This window comes from Peromyscus eremicus, chromosome 3, assembly GCF_949786415.1.
Source record: "Peromyscus eremicus chromosome 3, PerEre_H2_v1, whole genome shotgun sequence".
Lineage (NCBI taxonomy): Eukaryota > Metazoa > Chordata > Mammalia > Rodentia > Cricetidae > Peromyscus > Peromyscus eremicus.
This window is the reverse complement of record NC_081418.1, coordinates 128,749,872-128,759,242: the sequence shown is the minus strand read 5'-3', so window position 1 is coordinate 128,759,242 and position 9,371 is coordinate 128,749,872. Positions and strand designations below refer to the sequence as shown.

At 47.8% G+C, this 9,371-nt stretch overlaps 1 pseudogene; it reads right to left on the bottom strand.

Moving 5' to 3' along the window:
• Positions 1-8,202: 8,202 nt before the first annotated feature.
• Positions 8,203-9,199, bottom strand: LOC131906066 (glyceraldehyde-3-phosphate dehydrogenase-like; annotated as a pseudogene).
• Positions 9,200-9,371: the final 172 nt, after the last annotated feature.

Below are 9,371 nucleotides of genomic sequence, written 5' to 3'. Positions count from 1 at the left end.
GAAGCCAGAGCAGCCCCGCCTGTCCACACACGCCCATCAGAGCCGGGCTGCTGGCATCTAAGCATCTCCCAGGCTGCTCCTCTCAGGAGACCTCTGATACAGAACCATACTCTCTCCTCCTGCCCTGGCTCTGGAGCAGAACGGCTCCGGCTGGAATGCACGGTGAGTTCTGGAAACACTAGGCTTTCTGCGTGTTGACGACCACAGAGAGGACCTCCAGGTAGAAGAGGATGTGTGACTCAAGGAAAGCCGCTGAAGAGTTGGTGCAAACATTTCCCTAAGAAATTGGTTTTCTGCAGGAGACCCAGATCTGGAGAACACGCCTGATGTTCGTTTCCGGTCTGCCTCAGAAGAGCTTGGCTTCAGCGAAACTTGAGTAGAGTCAAGCAAGCAGTTTGGGGAAAGCAGAAGGAAATGAAAACTCACGTTTTCTTCAAAATTGAAAAAGAAAAGGGTAAAAGGATCCTTCAGATACTAGACTTGGTGGAGCAGAGTCAGCTTTGACATCCCAGAGCTTGGAGGAGACAAAAGATAAAGTCAATCAGTAAAGTATATGAATGACGTAAATAAGAGATATGTTATTTATGTACATTACACATATTAGAACTTTCAGGAAGAGAGCAACAGTACAGTTTCTATCTAATAGCCATTTAGGGTGAACTTCCTTAAACTAAAGAAAGACTTGAGTTTTCTTTTTTTTTAAAATTTTATTTTATTTTATTTATTTTTTGTTTGTTTTTGTTTTTTGAGACAGGGTTTCTCTGTAGTTTTGGTGCCTGTCCTGGATTTCTCTCTGTAGACCAGGCTGTCCTCGAACTCACAGAGATCCGCCTGGCTCTGCCTCCCGAGTGCTGGGATTAAAGGCCTGTGCCACCACTGCCCGGCTTGACTCGAGTTTTCTAAATAACATAATTAATGAGTTGTTTTTAATACCTAGGCTTATACCCTAAGTTGCTTTGATTTCAAGACCAAATAAACAGATTCAATGAGGAGCAAAGCAGATGACACTCAGCTCCAACTTTGCCTTTGAAACAGGAGATGACATTGGCCAGTCTCTGCAGAGTCAAGACGAAGCAAAGGACCAAAGGCAAGTGAGGCTGCCAGGACAGAGAGGAGGTGCCCAGGCAATCTTGGAGGTGTGTTATTCTACAAAAGCTGCTGTTCGAAATGAAAATGTCTCCCACTCCTGCACCTGCCCAGATGCCTGCTGGCCCTGTTGCAGCAGGCAGTAGTCTTTGTGTACATAAACTCAAAACTATCTACCCTGCATGAATTGCCTGGAAAAAACAGCCTTACTTGAGTCAGATAAGCCAATTGAGTAAGGAATCAAAATATCAAACTCAAGAGTGGAGGATTCATGGTATAAGAGTCTAATGAAAAATAAACAACTCCTTTCCCCCAAAGGAAACAAAAACTCATAAAACAAAATTAATTCTCAATATTATATTAAAACATAATACAATGCCAAAAATAATTTTTGAAAGAGGCCACATGCTTAAAAATCATCAACTTAATAATAATATTGTACTTCAAATGACTACCACCAGCAAAAGCTGAGAACTGAGTGGCCAGAAGACAAGAATATCCTTCATAGTTTAGAGAAAACAGTCAACTGACATCACTTTATTTTGACAATAAAAATTAGGGGAAACGAATTTGAGTGCATACTGATTAAACATAATTAATAAAAGAATTAAGTAGTAGATATGATTTCCAAAATCATGAAGGAAAGATCAAAATAAAAAAGTTGCCTGCATGTGAAAAGGTCTATGAAGAAGAAAATAGCAGAAATGAAACCAAAGATATGAATCCCATTAAGAAAATGATTATGTTGAACTTTCATCTAGAATCAGAGATTTTATAATAGGTTAGAAATCTAAATATTGCATTAGTGTACCCAGTCAATTAAAAAATATTAAAGGGCGGTGGTGGCGCACGCCTTTAATCCCAGCACTCGGGAGGCAGAGCCAGGCAGATCTCTGTGAGTTCGAGGCCAGCCTGGTCTACAAAGCGAGATCCAGGAAAGGCGCAAAGCTACACAGAGAAACCCTGTCTCGAAAAACCAAAAAAAAAAAATAAATAAAATAAAGCAATAGGAAAAGATATAGTGGGTGAATTCAAATACTAGGAGAGCAACCATGGGACCCTGAACAGGGAACATGATGAGACCCATGACCGACATAGTCAATATGGTAACCATGTTCATTTATTTAGCTAAACAAAAAGATCCCCAATGAAATTATACAGTCCCATGGTGAGTATAAAGTATGCAGTTTAGCTAACCAGAGGCTTAGAAAGGTGAACAGGAAATAGAGGAGTGTTCCTGTAGGTGGGGGTGGCAGATCACATGGATAGAAACAGTGGGTTCAGACAGCATCATCTGCCTGTACAGCACAGATGGAGAGTGCACAGCTTTTCCACGTGTTTCTGGAACCATGTCCTCAGGTCATCTGGAATCCCCCAAGTAGCAATTGCACTCTCACCAGTCCCAGCTGTGGGTCACACAGAACAGCCAGTGCTGTTGGTCCTAAGGGTGAGGGCTGTTGTCACAGGACATTAATGGAGTCTGTGGTGAGCTTGTCACATGAGATTAGGAAGGCCATCAGCACGCACGCAGAAGAGAAGCAGAGAAGCCAGGCTCTCGTTATGGGTCTAACTCAACCCCGCATTGGTTCTTCCGCAGCTGGCAGCTAGCCTGTCCCTCAGCACAGATGCAACCAGAATGTAGTTAGTGTCTCCATTTTGAGCAGAACAGTGATTTCCATAGACTCTCACTCCCCCTGAGTTTCAGGCATGTGGATGTGCTCCTGAATGCAGCTGCCACGGGAAGAGAGGGCCACTCTCACAGGCTCATGTTTAGATGAAGGGAACTTCATCCTAAATGACCTAAATGGATCGTCTTAAACGGCCCTGCAAGCACAGCTGTGGTCTAGGTGGGCACGCTTCCTTTTGAGAGACACTGCTGGCACCCGACAGTGAGCGGTTTGTGAAGGGATTTCTCACGGCACCCATGAGCTCAAGGGAACTTAAACACCAAACATGGATTTAGCCTTCACATGGCTTTTCTAGAATGCATTTTTGTTTTTTTGGATGCAAGGTAGTGGATGCATACCTATGAGGAAAAAGTCAGCTCAGCTCAGCAGCAAGCAGAATGTAAGGTGACAGGAGGACTTCAGGCATGAAGTGTGCTCAAAGGAAACACGATGGGGTCACTAGCTTCTTTTGATAAGTGGATAGTTTAAAGAAAGTCTGCACATGCTCTTTCCTAACCAGCATCCTGGCAATGACTTGGACTGTGCTTTGAAGGAGCTGAGCTCCTGGGCTATCCTCCTGGGCTATCCTCATCTAGTCAGTTGAATCTGACCAGGAAAATGGGGACAAAAGGTCCCTGCAGTTGTCTGAGCCCCACTTGTCACCTGCCCATCTCTCCCCTGGAGAGTCATGTATTGATGTACATAAGTCACAATCTCATTGTTAGCTCCTTTTAATTTAAATCCGTATCAGCTACTTGCAACCATATGATTTCATTCCACACAGCAGTGACATTTTTCTCTCCAAATATGGACTCGCTGGGTGGTCACGAATAAAGTGGCCTGGGCATAGGAAATGCTGGCCCCTCCCCGGGTTATTCCAGGGGAAGCCTGGAAGGAAGCAAGCCTGGCTATTTCAGGAAAGCTGATGGAAGCTGCAGCCTGGGCTGCACTGCAGGGTTGGGGCTGGCGGCAGCTGTCCTCAATCTCAGCTTCAATAGCAGGGAACGACGGCCAGGTTTACATTGTTCAAACACGTAACTAAATTAGCTATGAAAAGAAGGATGGGAGGGGCCCAGGTTGGTGAGGGAATTCAAGCCTCTCTCTGGTACACACACACACACACACACACACACACACACACACACACACACACACACGAGCATGCGCGCGGGGGAGAGACACAGAGAGGGAGAGACAGAGATAGAGAGAGACAGAAACAGAGAGACAGAGAAAGAGAGACAGAAACAGAGAGAGACAGAGACAGAGACACAGTGAGAGGGAGAATGAGAGAGAATAGGGGGACCATGAGAGAGAGAGCCAGCCAGCCAGCCGGAGACATAGAGAGAATCAGAGACAGAGACGTACACACCTAGAGAGACAGAGAGATTGATTGATTTTCCCAAGAGTTTTCCAGGTGTAACCTGCAAGACATTGCGTGAACCTTATAGCAAGGTGAAAAACCGTAACAATAACAAGGATGCCTGCTCAGGAAGCTGCGACCGATGGAGGCAGGTCAAGGCTCTAGGGACCTGGGCTCACAGGCTGTGCTGAGAGCTGGTGCCAGGCTTCAGATCATCAGAGTGCGTGCGGGCTGCCTTGGGCAGTGAGTGGGAAGCGGAGGGATGAGAAAGCAGGAACTCCAGTACTGTGGAGTGAAGGCAGATGCTTGCGGGTCTGTGCTCTGCAGCACTGAAAAGCTCTCTGTCCTGCTTTCTGATATTTAGTTTACCTGCAGCTGGATAGGAGACAATTGATGTAGTGTGTCAAATGCGGCTCCTTCAGTTACCGTAGTGTCTAGTGGATCTCCACAGAGCTCTGTTGTTGAACTCACAGCCTTTAATCTATTAACCAAAAGGCTGAATGGAACCACTGGCAATGTTTATCTGTCACAGATCGACTTCAACTAGGAAGCATGGGGGCAGAAGGTCCCAGTTGCAGGGTCACTTAAAATATGAAGCCACATATGAAATGGCAATCAGAGTCATGAGTGGATATAAACTTGAAAATAGTAAACTGAGTCAAGACAAAAAAAGGCACTGTTTCCAAGAGTAAATGGGAAATTTTAAAATTCAATTCCGTACACACATTCCATGAGAATAGTATGTATGGGGGAGGCCTGTGTCTGGTAGACACAATGTGCAAGAAGCATGGTCTGGCTGCAGTGAAGTGATTGGTGGCCATGAAGGGCCAGGACGGGCTCTTTAGATCAGCCCCAGTAGAAACTAGTCTGGATCCCTCCAGTCCAGGGTGGTAAATGCCATGCCACTGTTAGACCAGCCCTAACCATTTTGAGACCAGCCTGGGCCATTGCTGAGGTATTTCTGTACCATGAGTGGACAAACCCCTCCCGAATGACTCAGGGAAGGGCCTCATCTGTTTAGTCCTCTTTCAGAAACAAAACAACTGTGTGCTTGAATCATGACACGATCCTTAGGGTCTGAGCATGTTTCCCTAGGAGTCTATCTGAGCCTGAAACGAGGGCATGTTCTGGGCCCAGTCTGACTTCTCCTGTCTTCTATGCTGACGCCAGCCTCTGGGGACCTGACTCCTGAGCAGGTATGCAGGCAGCATCCAGGGTCCATGCCCAGAGCATCAGCCTTGGGGATGTGTGCTCTCAGCTCCAGACTAGGAGGCCCCACTACACCTGAGGATGGCAAGGGAACTGGGGTCAGTACTTCTGGGGCCCAGGCTGGGGAGACTCCGCAGAGCTGTGCAGTCTACCACAGACCCCTTCCCATCACTTCTGCTTGCTTCTCACTGATGGCAGTAGGGGGTTAGGCTAAACACAGCACTAGATGGAGACGGTGGAAACCCAGTGTGAACATACTACTCTAGGTTGCAGGATTATGCACCTGCATTTTGGTGAACTTGCATGCATTCTGTATTTCCCAGGATTTCTATGGAAAGATACTTGATATTACTCAGTATTATATTAAAGGGGCTGGAGGGATGGCTCAGTGGTTAAGAGCACTGACTGCTCTTCCACAGGACCCAGGTTTGGATCCCAGCACCCATATGGTGCTCACAACCATCTGTAACTCCAGTTCCAGGGATCCATTGCCCTCTTCTGGCCTCTGTGGGTACTGCACACATGTGGTGCACTTAATAACATGTGGGCAAACCACTCATACAAATAAAATGAAATTGGGAAAAGGTAAACATAAATTAAAGGCAGCACCATGTAGGCACATTGTTATAGTTTGGACTTGTAGGTCCCACAAAGGCCCATGTATTAAGATGTGGGCCACAGACTGAGACACTGTGGGAATGTGGTGGAAATGTGAGGGGTGGAGCCTAGCGGCCAGAATTTAGGTCACCGAGATGTGCCCTTGAAGGAGATATTGACAGGCCTCTCCCCCTCCCTCCTTGGCTTCCCTAGCTGCCACAAGCAGATCTCTTCTGCCACAGACACCTGTCACTCGATATACTGAGCTGTCACAGGCCTAAAGCAGCAGAGTGACCAGGGATGGACACCTGAGGGCGCAAGCCAAAATGAGCCTTTCGTCCCATAAGCCGCTGTCTCGGGCATTTGTCACAGTGATGGAAAGATGACTGACACGTGGAAGAGGACACTGCCAAGAGGGGGTCAGTTTTGATGGCGTGTGTGCACGGTGCCCCTGTATGGGACTGAGACCCCACTGTTCACGGCAGTCAGGGCACTGGGGAGATACTCGGTGCTTAGCTTCCCTGTGTCGATCTGACTTTGTATCTTCCCCAATTCTGCACCTTTAGACCAAGTACAAACCACCCACACAGTCTCTTCCCTAAAAATTAAGTCGGTCCTTAGGACCCAATAGTGGCCCTAGCAGCTAGGCTAGGAACTGGCTGCCTGTTTGATTCTTGTTCACACTCAGGAATCCACACCTTTGTTCTACTGTGGGCCACCCTCCCCCTCCACTCATGCGACCTTGTTGGAGAGTAGTTCGAAGGAGCCGAACAGACAAGCCTGGCCAGCTGAGGGCCTGGATCTAGCATGCTCCCCAGTCAGTTGCAAATCCACCTGCACTCTGCGGGTGGGCCCCCAGGCAGAGCAGAGGATGGTGGCATAAATAGATGTGCCTGCTAAACTTGGGAGAGGGAGGCAGGGTTAGAGCATTTGCTCTGCTGTAAGATATCGTGGGCTGGGCAGTTATAAAAATCAGGATTACTGCTCACACTCCGAGACTGGGAAGCTCAAGATCAAGGCCTGGTGCTGGCCCCTGCGGAGGACCACTGAGCATTCTTCTCCACAAATGCCCCTGGCTGTTGTGTCCTCAAATGGGAAGAGGTAAGCCACGCGAAGTGCTCCCCTAGGCCTGGAGCTGTTTAATAAGAATGCTAATTTCACTCATGAAGACAGAGCCCTTAAGATTTGATCTTCTCTGATGACCTCACCTCTGAGGACCATTTCTCCAGTCTGTCTGTTAACCCCTTAACAACCAGTGTGATGTATTTGGAGATGAGGCCCTTGTGGGGGTGATGTGATTTAGGGGTGATGTGATTTGGGCCCCCATTGATTCATGCCTGTGAGAACTACATGAAAACATCAGGAGAAGGTGGCTATGGTGAAGGCAAGGAGAAAGGACTCACCAGACCTGCTGGGACCTTGACCACGGATCTTCAGGCTCAGAGCTGTGAGAAACAAACTTTGTGTGGTTTAAGCTGTATTTCTGAAGTGTCCATACCCCCGAACGCCACCCACCAGGCTTTTCCCCCCTTGGATGCTTATAAGGTACTTGAGTGAAATGTTCTCTTGGGAGAATTGGGATCAGGGGGTGAGCTGAGAGTGATAAGAGCTCCCTTTTTGTTGATGTTCCCTGAGCCTTGGTATAGAAGTTGTGCTGTAGATATATCAGTTGGTGTTGGGGCCCATAGTCAGTTATTCTCTGCATTTTGGGCAACTGTGGATTTTAAAAAATGGACCCATCTTCTGCCAAAAGAATCTTCTTTGAGAGATGAGTGCTATACATATTTATGGATAAGAATTCAGAATGCAGTTGGAAATTATACTGGTGTAGAAAAATAACAGTAGTAGACTTTCCTGCAGGGTCTGTGACCTCATCAGCCATGGGTTGTTATACCAGGCATGAACTCTCCTCTGTTGAGTGGGCCTTAAGTCCAAGTAGACAGCTGTTGGTTATTCTTAAGATACAAGGACCACTATTGCCAACTTGGGGAATATCTTGCTGTGGTGATTACTGTTTATAATGGTTCACAACTAAGAGACTGCCTTTGAGTTGAAAAGAGACTTTGAACTTTGCAGTTTTTTTTTTTTTTTTGGGTGCAGTGAACTTTATTGTTGACATTCAGAGAGTAGGGCTCCCTAAGCCCTCCTGTTGTTCTGGGGGTCTGGGATGGAAACTGTGAGGAGATGCTCAGTATCAGGGGCTGAGATGGGACAGGAACTGCTCAGCAGCCGAGGGTCTCTCTTGCTGTCCTTGCTGGGGTGGGTGGTTTCAGGGCAGGCTTCTTACTCCTTGGAGGCCATGTAGGCCATGAGGTCTACCACCCTGTGCTGTAGCCAAATTCATTGTCGTACCAGGAAATGAGCTTCACAAAGTTGTCATTGAGAGCAATGCCAGTCCCAGCATCGAAGGTGGAAGAGTGGGGGTCACTGTTGAAGTCGCAGGAGACAACCTGGTCCTCAGTGTAGCCCAGGATGCCCTTTAGTGGGCCCTCCGACGCCTGCTTCACTACCTTCTTGATGTCGTCATACTTGGCAGGTTTCTGCAGACGGCATGTCAGATCCACAATGGACACATTGGGGGTAGGAACACGGAAGGCCATGCCTGTGAGCTTCCCATTCAGCTCTGGGATGACCTTGCCCACAGCCTTAGTGGCACCAGTGGATTCAGGGATGATGTTCTGGGCTGCCCCACGGCCATCACGCCACAGCTTCCCAGAGGGGCCATCCACAGTCTTCTGGGTGGCAGTGATAGTATAGACTGTGGTCATGAGTCCTTCCACAATGCCAAAGTTGTCATGGATGACCTTGGCCAGGGGGGCTAAGCAGTCGTGCAGGAAGCATTGCTGATAATCTTGAGTGAATTGTCGTACTTCTCACGGTTCACGCCCATCACAAACATGGGGGCATCAGCAGAAGGGGCGGAGATGATGACCCTCTTGGTCCCGCCCTTCAAGTGGGCCCCAGCTTTCTCCATGGTGGTGAAGACACCAGTGGACTCCACAACATACTCAGCACCAGCCTCACCCCACTTGATGTTGGCGGGATCTCGCTCCTGGAAGATGGTGATGGCCTTCCCATTGATGACCAGCTTCCCGTTCTTAGCCTTGACTGTGCCGTTGAACTTGCCATGGGTAGAGTCATACTGGAACATGTAGACCATGTAGTTGAGGTCAATGAAGGGATCATTGATGGCAACAATATCAACTTTGCCAGTCTGGAAGGCAGCCCTGGCAACCAGGCGTCCAATTCGGCCAAATCTGTTCACTCCGACCTTCACCATCGTGTCTCAGAACGAGGCTGCACTGCACAGAAAGATGCGGCTGTCTCTGGAACAGGGAGGAGCAGAGAGCTGAACTTTGCAGTTTTAAACAGTGCTGATATGGCTAAAACTATAGGACATCATGAAATGGTCACAATTATTGGGGGCTTAGGACAGTCTCTTATGGTTTAAA